Below are 11,705 nucleotides of genomic sequence, written 5' to 3' on the forward strand. Positions count from 1 at the left end.
AACAGAGGCATATGAAGGAGGAACTTAAAATCGTTGGTCAACTTGCCCCAACCTTGCAAAATCCCAAACCATTATTTAAGTCACAGCCTTCATTTACATAATCTTAGCAAGATAGAGGCAGTTGGCGGTGTGTCCCTGTAAAGATGGCCGCCTAATGTGACACCCAATGTCTGACTTCAACTAGCCTGCGACTCGCTAAGATTACATTTAAACAGGTTTGATTTTGTTTTTAGTCTTAGGGGCAGACTGTGTGTGCAGGAGAGCTGACAACCAGTGAATGTTTTCCTGAAGTAGAAGGCATAGAGTTAAGTGAACAGGAAAAAGAAACTACAGGTTTTGAACCTAACAAAAATAAGAAATGCTCCTCTTCCTGTCGTTTCATGTTTCAGATAGCAAAACAAAATGGGAAAAAATAAGATAAAATAAAAGGGCGAAGATTGCTGATGAAGAGCTACAGCTATGAACCCTTTTGTACACGACAGGCGTCATCAGCAGCATGCCATTGGCTGTTAGAAACAGGGCTGAGCACGACTCTGCTGAATGGTCGGCACACAATCGCTAAATGTGACAATTGTTTAAATTAACGTGGTCAGGTGATGAGTTCAGCGACTGTGGTTGGCAAATCTGACATGCTTCAGGACACAAACGTTATTCAAAACTGTCAATTCCAACAACTTTGAAACAAGTTTCAAGTTTATCAGCTTCATCTTAAGTACACTCTGTACACATCACAAATATTTTAGTACTTAACACATTAATAAACTCCTATTAAACAGCAGCACCACCCAGTATTGCGAGATTGGCATGGTGGAGGCCTTATGTGCCTCTTTTTTAACACTTTATTTGTGCTTCTGATGGACCGGTTTGCTAAGGGTAACCCTAACAGGGGGGTCCAGAGTAAAAGTGGCTCATTATTGACTTTCATGAAAATTCTAATTAAATGAAAGTGGGTCTTGGCCAAGAAGAGGAATGCCAGTCCTGACAGTTCACCCAAGACTGGCACAAAGAGGTGACCCACACAGCCTGGTTGGGTCTGTATGATACAGTCACATGTATAAGTAGCCAAATGGACCTTAACTTCCACCTCACCATCGTGGTCCAGTGCAAAACAAATAGGAAGTTATTGGGATATATAAAGAAAACCAGAGTACATGTACAGGGCAGGAGCCAGCTATAGACCACCATAGGGTACACACATTCAAATCCACAACCACACCAAGACAAGTTAGATTTGCCAGGCCACTAAACCTGAGCATCTTTAGAGAAGTAAAGAAATTTAGAATAAAAGAGCAGACATGGAAACTGCATAGAGACTTAAACAGGCTGAGATTCAAATTCATTCTGACAGAACTGTAAGCCAGTAACACAAACCACAAATCTATATTAACTTCTCTAATACTTACTAACAGACATTACTGAAACATGGGAGTTTGTCATATTTGATACAGGTTAAATGTGAAAAAAGACACACATTTAAGTGGCCATCCAAGCAATGCATGTAAATGTCTGCTGTCTGCAATATGTTAAGCAGGTTTGAGGCCGTGTGTGTAAATACAGATACTGACTGCCAACCTTTACCAGTTAAGAACATATACTTTATATTCTTAAAGGCGAATTACTTCATGGCAGCACTGCCGTTCTCTCTCACTATATCTTAGTATTTGTTCTCAGCTCGTATTCTCTAAGACTCTTCTGCACGGTTCGTTTTTCACTTTTACTAATCTGACTCCTCGCTATTCTTCTAATGGCCGGCCGGTCACCACCTCCGCGACTGTTTTTGAACTGGACACCGCGGAGGAACAAAGGCAGAAATTAAAGCGCCGTACGTGTGGAATGGCCGTCTCCTCGATGTCTGCGATTCGAGAAGGAAACGACAAAAGGAACACGTGGAGATGAATGTACAGGCGCCAGCGGTGTGACTGGGTGCTACGAATTAAAATTTGGGACTCAGCCACGTTACGTGAACCGTAGATACCAATGAACAGAAACAGCACGCGGGTGGCCACAGGAGGATTCACTCGATCAAAGTTCGGCGGGGGGCTGAAAAACACGAACGCGCCGCTCGACCCTCACTCAAGTCGTGCGCGGAGATTCTAATGGAGAGAATGAAAACTCATACATCCATAAAGTGCATCCCCAAAATCCAGAGCACTTACGGTCTGCCTCGTGGCGATGGGATTGTTTCTGAACTCGTTCACACTTCTGTCTCACTCAGTAACAGCCCTGCGTCCGTAGCATTTCACAAAGCGAGATAATGGCAGCGTGGCCACAGTAACCGTCGCATTTGATGACGTCATCCCACGGCCGACATAGGGTCACGTGACAGTATAGCGATTCCCCGCTTTGCCTGGAGAGTGGCTGGGTGGCTCAGTGTCCGACTGCCTTATGGGAGGATATTAAATCAACAGAGTCAACGGAGGAGCTGCGTTTGTTTGGTGCTGCTACAGAACAGTTTGTTTTTATGATCATGGACAACCTCCTGTGTGTCCCCTCAGAGTACAGTAGTCGTTGTATTCACGTGTGTTAGTCGCTGTTATCACTTGTCATGGCTTTGTGCGCTGAGAGCTTTGAGAGCAGTGATAGTGCTTGTCTAATCTGATAAATACACTTTGTGATGTGCCTGGGTCATATATGACCAGAATATTTCTTTTATTTCAAAAGGGAAACAAATTTTATTGCTAATATTGTGAACTTTTTTATTTTTATGAACTTTGAGATATGCCTTGGTCAGATGTGAGCAAAATGTGTATATTTTTTAATTTCAAAAGTTGAATAAAAAAAAAACAGTATTGCTACTACTTCAGATTCTGTTCAATTGTATTTTTATGCACTTTTTGGTGTGCCTTTGTCAGATGTGACCAAATTTAAAAGGGTAACAGTGAATAAACATGACTTGTTTTTCAGCACATTCTTTTGTGTTGGTTAAAATTTGTCTGTTGTTTACGGGCCACTGAAAATGTCTGGCCCAGCTAAATTTCTTGGTTTGAAAATCTGTTCCAACTGAATTTGTAATTAAACAACCGTGTTGTGCACAGGACTCCAGATGAGGCCTCACCAGTGTGTTATAAAGCTTGAGCAGAAGCTCCTGTGACTTGTACTCCACATATCAAGGCGCTATACAACCTGACATTCTGTTAGCCTACTTAATGGCTTCTGAACACCATCTGGCACTTGAGAGAGTCGAGTCCACCACAACTCCTAAATCCTTCTCATAAGGTTGACTTTTTACTTTCAGACCTCCCCAGCATTACATCTTATGTACAAAGGAGAGTGAAATATCTTATAAAAGACTTGCTGATAGGACTGGGCACTCTTAAAAATAATAATAATGGCACTTTACCAGGTTGTGTGTTTCCTCATAGAGCACCACTTGACCAAGAACAATTTCATTCATTTACATATGAAGTGGGCTCTTTAGGCTTTAAAAAGGCCCCTGTGAGGCCAAAACAGAACATTAGGCTACCTAGCAGGACACTGAGAGGTCAAGACAACCTGAACTGAGCCTGTGGTTACTGGATGAAGGGAGAGACCTTTTAAAATCAGGAAGAAATGGGGATTCCACATATCTACTTCATACATTTACGATTATTAATAGAGCTTGTGTTATAGATATATAGAGTAGAGTGGAAAGGCACTATTAGATAGATAGATAGATAGATAGATAGATAGATAGATAGATAGATAGATAGATAGATAGATAGAACTGTATTTCTTCAAATGAGATATTTAGCTTTTTGCAGAGGCTCCTTAAATAAATAATTTATGGATTTAAAAAAATGTTCTTTCCAGAACCTTCATATGGATTTGGAAACTAAAAATGATTCTCCTTTACAGCATCACTCGGAAGATTCACTTTGGCACCTTTATTTTTAAGCGTGGAGCTACAGTTCATGTGTTTTTCATAGTTGTACAATACATGAATAAAGTTCTGTTGTAAAAATATGGTTCCTCCTTGCATTTTATAATAATTATTATTATTGTTTTGTATATATATTTTTGGAATTTAGATTTACTTAATATGGAAATTAATGACAATCAGAGAAAAAGCAGTTGTTTTATTATAGATGAACGTTTTAGCACAAAGTGTCTGACCGCCTCTTCTCGATGCTTTTTACTTCAAACTTGTTTCGTTCAGTAAGGCGACGCCAAACAACTCAGAACAAGAGCGTCACGAAGTGGGCATGGTTAGAATGCAGTGGAGCTCACAAGAATATCCGACAGAGAGACACAAGAGTGCAGTGCTGTAAGTCAAGTTGTGGATAACGTCAGGCACGCTTTTATGTATGTATTATGTATGAATGCATTTTCTCATTTGATTTAATTAAAAGTTAAAAAGTGATCTCACCAGCTTTATATGTTTCGCTTGAACATTTGCAATATTTTCATTTAACAACTCACTAAATCACCTCGCCAGTTCTGTTTCAGCTATCATCGGCGAATTAACATCACTCTTTTATTAATTTGTTTGTGTTTCCATGCTGTGAAGTAGTCATGGGCCGCTCGATACTGAGGTTTCAACACTGTGTCGAGCTTTCGAAGCACTGTAGCTCGAAGAGCCGCTTCGAGGCTTGTTTCAAATGCGCCTGTCACGTGATCTTGAGGCACGCTAGCGTAATGACGTCATTGATATCTGCGCAGTCAGCAGTCGATTTGGTTACTCACTCGTCTGTTGAACTGCTTTGGCTCTGTCGCTACCCGATCTGCGTGCCTACCAGATTTGCGCGCGCAGGCGTATTGAAAGCCTAGCATGCCGTAAAGTGTTCACGCATACGTTAATCAGATTGGGCAGCACCGTAAAGTGAGCGATGACGTTTTCGTTCAATACGTATGCAATAACACACTCCGCATGTGCTTAATAATAAAAAAAAAAATATATACTAAACATTTCGCTTTACGGCACGGATCGCTCTCAACTGCGCATGTCGATACACAACGGGCAGTACAGTATTTTCGTTGAAATGCCGTAGTAGTTGACCATAATGATAATATTATTATATATTCATTGTACGTTCTGTTTTCACGGCTGAATTAAGCTCGTCATACTCCTCGTTATAAACGTTAATTGTTTATCACTGAGATCGCTTCGTTTAGTTTACATAGCACTTCTTTTTTCAGTTCCCATTGTACAAAGAAGTATTTAACCATTGTATATGTTATTATAGTCTACATATAAAAAATAAATGACAGTTTTAAAAATAGATGTATTCAAGTACTTTATTGACATTGAGTAACGCAACGAAATTACTCGTGTCAACTTCACGTTGCATTTAAATTCCAATGTCAAATAGTTCAGATATATAATAATACAATAAATAAATAAAGTATGAACTAAAAACTGAGTAATCATACAAAATATGTTCAAAATATTGGCAAGATGCCATATATGTTAAAGTAACCAGGATGGATTATTATTGCATAAATGCACAGCAGTATAGATTACCTACACTACCTACATTAATTGTACATGATCAATGAAAACGATTTCAGATTGAGGAGATGAGTGTTCTCCTTGATGATGTTTTTAGCCCTTCTTACACAGAGAATCTTGTATCGATGATCAAGTGATGGCAGTTCAGTTCCATTGAACGTCTTGTGATGTTTTTTATGATCCACTACTGGGCTTTTTTGGCAGGTTTGGTGCAGCTGTTGTACCAGGCTTTCATGCAGTTAGTCAAAATAAGTGTGTATATATGTAAAAATGAACTGTTGATGCACTTTTCATCCCTGGAAAAACTCTTTAAAAATAACTTTACATATTATTATTATTAATGAAATACACGTCATACGGCATCATGGTTTACAAAATTTTGTTACGGTGATACTAGTGGATTGCATAAACAGTCTTTTAAAGAAAAAGAAATGTTCATTTCATGTCTAACCCACATAAAGCACAACCCCAGCACCATCTTCTGTGATACTATTGCTCGTCTTGTACTCAAATTTAAATGGCTTTTATTCACCCATATAGTGTCTTAAATGTGAGTTAATAACCGAATAATGAAAAAGGAAACACACTTTTCATGCAAATTTTATTGAATAAATGTTATGAGAACAACAAAAGTGAACAATGTGAGAACAATGCACCAAAAAAAAACATGTCAAATGTACAAAAAAACGCAAAGAAGTAAAAAAAATTACCACATAGCTTTAACATATTTTACTCAGAGCACAGAAAATTTAAAGTTACATTGTTTTGCTATTTTGATTATTAAAATTATTCCACAAATAACTTCTAACATATTCTAATACTAATAAAGCCCAAACTGCTAAACTGCTTAACAAATATATATAACTTTATCAAAACGAAAAAATATATATACAATTAAAAAGTACACAAGAGGAAAATTGAAAGGTCCTTCTCCTTAAATATATCTGATGGTCAGATGGCCCTGTTGAAGAACACATAAAGGTCCAGTTGGTCAGGATGATTGACAAAACAACGTCTCAGGTCACAAGGTCACAGCCCCCCCAGGCCCCTGTGGACATTCTCACCAAGCATACTGTTGTGGTGTTAATCCAATTGCAGCTCCACTTCAAGAGGGTCTTCAGAAATCTTCTCTCTTCAGCACCACAGTCAGTTGCACAAGACTTGACCAGGGTGCATGGCAAAGGGCATCACTGGAAAAAAAAAAAAAAGAAAAACAGCAAAAAAAAAACAATGGTTATTATCTGGTGTAAATCTTTCAAAGTGTATGCAGTTCCATTCATAAACCAGAAGTAAATCATAAACTGATAGAAGTGGGAATTAAGCAGAGGTGAAGTTTAAAAATGGAGTTTTAAAAGTATTTTGAAAGGTTTTTCATTTATAGCCGGCATTCTATATTTTTGGTATACAGTACATGTGCAAGCTGCTTCACCAGTTCTTTCATAAGCAAATTAGTGGTTGTGGATTAAAGATTACACTGAGGAGTGTTGGGGGAGAGACAGTACCAAATACAGGAAGGGACTAAACTGTTAAGAGCTTTTTATGTAATGAATAGTATAGTACTTTAAAATCAAATCGTGAAGGAGACGGCCATCCAGTTTATTAAAGCTAAGGTCAAGTAAATGAGTGTGGAATATGGAGAAAAACAAAATGTAAACAAAACAAGATCCATTACCCCAGAATACTTGGCAATGACGCAGTAGATTCAGACCCACGACTCAAATGAAGGATTCTGGAAGCACTGGGCAGTAGCATCATCTTCTATTCCAACAGATATCACAGCATTCCCTCCTTCTTTAATTGCTGTCCCATCTTTCAGTTAAATTCTTCCACTTCACTAAGGCAAGTAAAATATAAAAATAGTAAACAAGAAATATTTAAACACTTACTTCAAACATTCCTAGACTTGACTTTTACCTGATACTGTATTCTGGGCTACCAAGAAATAAGTCTTCTGCCTCCTGTCCTGATACACCCTGTAGAGCAGCCAGGGCATGGATGATGGACTATCCAAAATTAAGAAAGAACAGAATACAAAAGTTGCTTGCATGTAACTGAAATCTGACCACATCACATTATAAGTGAAGGCATACATACACCAATTACCGAGTAACAAAGCAGAATACACCTAAGAATGTGTGCTTTACTTTGCAAATGAAACAGCCTGGTTTTGTTTCTATTGAAACTCATACAATGAGAAAAACAACAGTTACTGGGATTGCGAGGATTCACACACAGACTAAGATATTGTGCTCTAATGTTGGGGAGTTGCATAAGAAAAAACACATTTTAACATTCGTTAGTGGATACCAATTTACTTCTCTCTTTAAAAGAATTGTAAAATTTAGACACCTGATCTGAGATACATCTAGGCAGTTCAGATTTTCAAATTCCCAAAAAGAGAAAACCTACTAATCCATTAATCAAGTATAAATCAGTAAATAACAGGAAAGTCCACCTGAGCAGTTTTTTAAATAACACAATTTATTGAAAGTTTTGCATATTTCAAAATATTCATGCGCGTTCATTGAAATCACCAGCCTATTTAAAACAGTAAATTTTGCAATATTCCAATTATTAAACAAAACGTCAGATAATCCTAAATATATCTAGATTATATTACAGTATATACTGTATTCTCAAAAACTGAAAAGCATTCAATAAACATTACATACAGTACCTTTAATCATAAAATTCACGGACACACGTCGTATTTCACTTAGCTCTCTGACCGTTAAATTGTTGCTAAATTCTTCCCGTAAAAGATATTCTTTCAAGTCGTTGTAAAATTGAAAAGTCTTCATTTTTTCAAGAAGTGAAAAATATTCTTCTGCCAGGAGAAAAATTCAATATGCTCCTATTCTCTACAGCGTTCTTCTTTCTCCTTCTCACTCGAATGGCGGAAGTTCTATTTGTTAATGCAGACCGAGAAATTAAAATCCCGTGGTAACTTTTTTTCTCGTGTGTCGTAAAACATTCGACATGCGCAGAACAAATCGGGCAGCGTTGTGAAATGAATTTTAATTAAGCAGAGAGCGCGTGCGCGAGACAAATCGGATGGGGACTCGTGTCGCAAAGTAAAAAAAACGCAGATCGTGCAGGGTCGTACTAGTTAAGCTCTGCGCATGCGTGTGCATGCGCGCGCAAATCGGGTAGGCACCGCAGATCGGGTAGCGACACAGTGCACTGCTGCCTTATAGGAGCCTGTCGCTACCTTTATTACAACAGACATACATCGCATATCATTTCACTCCCTCTTCATTCGAATGCAGTTAAAATTTTCATGCGACAAATATTCTTCCAAGCCGTTATAAAATTCAAAAGTTGTCATCTTTTCCAGTAAGATATCCACTTACAGACGGAGATAAACGTTAACACAAAAATAACTCGCAAGTACAATTCAAACCGGACGAGTGAACTTTATAATGGATATAGCTTTTTGTAAGTACATCATATTGATGGAAAAGGCAAAAAGGGTTTAAATTTTTAGTTGCTATACTTCGTAATCTCATGGTTTAAAAATAAAAATCACAGCCATTTTCTGTGTTTTGGGTTAATGGATTAATAGATGTATGTCATTTATTTCGTAACACACTATTAGCATTTGGTGGTGGGTTTCTTTTAACATTTGTCCACATTTTTTATTTTAAAGAGCGAATGGCGTGCTAATTATTAAGCAAAACAATGTAATCGAGGTGTCTATATATATAGAGTACCTGCCAAATAATACAAAGAGTACACAGCTAGTGTTTCGCACTAATTGGGACTTATCATGTGTGCACACCTCAGCTTCATCTTACAGCGATCGAACCTTGGACATCAACGTTATGCCACGAAGGCTGCATCGTTTATTTTGCAGGATGAATATTTTTATTATGGTCAGCTAATGTGGAAATGAAATTAATAAACCGTAATGTCAAGTTGTACTGCATGCATAATTCCGATTGGGCTGTGGATTTTTTTTGTTTTTAATGTTTTTTTTTTATTTAGCGCATGCAGTGTGTGTCACTACCTGGTCCGTGTAGACATAGAATTACTAGACGCCGCATGACCAGCAGCATCGTACGTCAACGTCGCTGCCATAATGTGAGTGGCACTGCTGTGAAGTGAAGTAGTGGATAAAGATGCCTCTTGCATGTGCTGCTTGGGATTGTACAAACCGCTGTACGCACCAAACCAGATCCCGGGGGATTACATTTCATAGGCAAGGCTGAACAATTGTTTTGGTTATATTTGGCCATTAGAAAATCTCATTTTATAATCTTTACTTTAGCTACGCCTGGCTAAGCCTGCAAAGCTATGCATTTATGTGCTTAAGTGAGCCTCCAATCAACGTTTTGGCGAAACGTATTTAGTCACTAACTCTGTAGGTTGTTGTTAGCTGTTAATATTTCTCAAACTTTGAAGGTTTCCCAAAGAAATCCACGTCAGGAAGCAGTGGGAGGTCAGGTAGCCCTTAGACGGGATTTTGAGAAAGCTGTCCTGTGATGTGTGCCGTGATAGTTTGGTAACAGATGCTGTACTGCCATCATATGATCAAAGCTACCACTCACTAACATTAAAAAACAAAGGAGGTTTGATGATTCCTTCTGAGGGTCCAGTCAAGGTGGTCAAAGGAGCTGAGCGTGCTATCAGACAGTCGACATTAGGACAAGCTGTCAGTGTATCTTTGATCAGTCAGTTTGTTCAGGCTGAGATTGGTTCAGATGATGTGTTTTTTCTCAAGGAGCACATTGAGGAAACACAGTTTGAAATTGACAACCATCATTGTATGCTTATGTCTTTAATTGTGTCTGTCTTCCACGAACTAAGGCTGCACCATTTTGCCAGACTGAATACTCTCAAATTGCAGGATCTGAGTGAGCGAGAGGAGTGTAAGTCTGTAGGAGATCAGTGAGGTAGTGGAGAGCTTTAAATGTTCAGAGCAGTATTTAGTATTGTATTCTGTAGTTAACAGGGAGCCAGTGAAGTTGAGAGAGAATCGGTGTAATATGTTCAGTGGATTTAGAACAGCAGGTTATTATCCTGGCAGCAGAATTTTGAAGAAGTTATAAGCGATGGATACGTTTTTGTCAGATGCCAGATAGAATAGCATTACAGTAATCTATACGTGAGGTGACTCAGGCATTAACCAATACTTCAGGTATTTAAGAACAGGACAAAGTCTAGAAATGTTTCAGAGATGGAAGAAAGCAGTCCGAGAAATGTTACTTATATGGGAGGAAGTATAATAATAATAATAATTATTATTATTATTATTTAATAATTGCTAATATTAGTGTATAAATTCGTCAAAATCTATTGCATGTAAATGATACTGTTTAAAACGTTATTGTTTTTTCATCAGAAAACCTGGTTTCCACGTCTACCTGTATTAGTTTAAATGGCACTTTTGACACTCGCAATATGGCGGACACGCTGACGTATCATGTCGACTGGGAAACACAGTGAATGCGGCGTCTATCTATATATGTCTAAGGTGATAATCATTGATTTTGAATTAATTACCCCACAAACACAAGCCAAAGCTTTCCTGCCACTGCAGCTGAGTTTTGTTTAAATCAAATGTTTAATTTGTAATCAGATACTGTAAGTGCTTCATGAAACACATGACGGGGCTTAGCTGGCTACACACAGACAGGTGATGTTCATACTCCACAAATATACTGAGGCTGAACTTGCAGCTTGGGGGCCCTTAGTGGCTTCGATGGCCCTCTGCTTCTGTGGAGACTTCATAGAGCAAGAAATGGCGCTGTATATTGTACACAATTATTATGATTTTCATCATTTGTAATGGCTCTAAATTATGTGTCTGCATGAGGACAACTGATTAAAAATTCAATTGCAATTAATCTCTCAGTTCAACTTTGTACTCGAAAGACACTTTGTATTAATTACAATTTGTCACATTTCCTTCAACCAAATTAATATTTTCCTTTAAAGCAGAAATAACTCGAGGATTAGTTTCTAATACAAAACAGTTTTAATAATCAGTTGCCTCTGTATATTAAATTATTTTGTTGTCTTTATTGAACAGTTTTGTGTAACAGAAATAAATGAACAAACAGTACAACACTAATTAATGAATGGCTCTAAGTAGGATTAATTAGTTAATACTTTAGAGCCACACAACAATGCAAATTAGTTGGAACTTTGATTGGTTATGTCAATAATTCTGTCTTTAAAATGATACGAAGATGAAAAATAAAACATTATTGCGTTTCTGCCTATTTATTTAGCCAGTGGCTTAAGCAGACTTCAGTTTATTTCCACCAATTAT

At 37.9% G+C, this 11,705-nt stretch overlaps 1 protein-coding gene across 1 annotated transcript in view; it reads left to right on the forward strand.

Moving 5' to 3' along the window:
• The window catches only part of LOC127526378 (gastrula zinc finger protein XlCGF57.1-like), a 669,858-nt gene that overhangs the window by 485,497 nt on the left and 172,656 nt on the right, over positions 1 to 11,705 (forward strand). The gene's annotated exons all lie outside the window — the stretch shown is intronic.

The sequence above is a fragment of the Erpetoichthys calabaricus genome (genome assembly GCF_900747795.2).
Source record: "Erpetoichthys calabaricus chromosome 1 unlocalized genomic scaffold, fErpCal1.3 SUPER_1_unloc_23, whole genome shotgun sequence".
Taxonomy (NCBI): domain Eukaryota; kingdom Metazoa; phylum Chordata; class Cladistia; order Polypteriformes; family Polypteridae; genus Erpetoichthys; species Erpetoichthys calabaricus.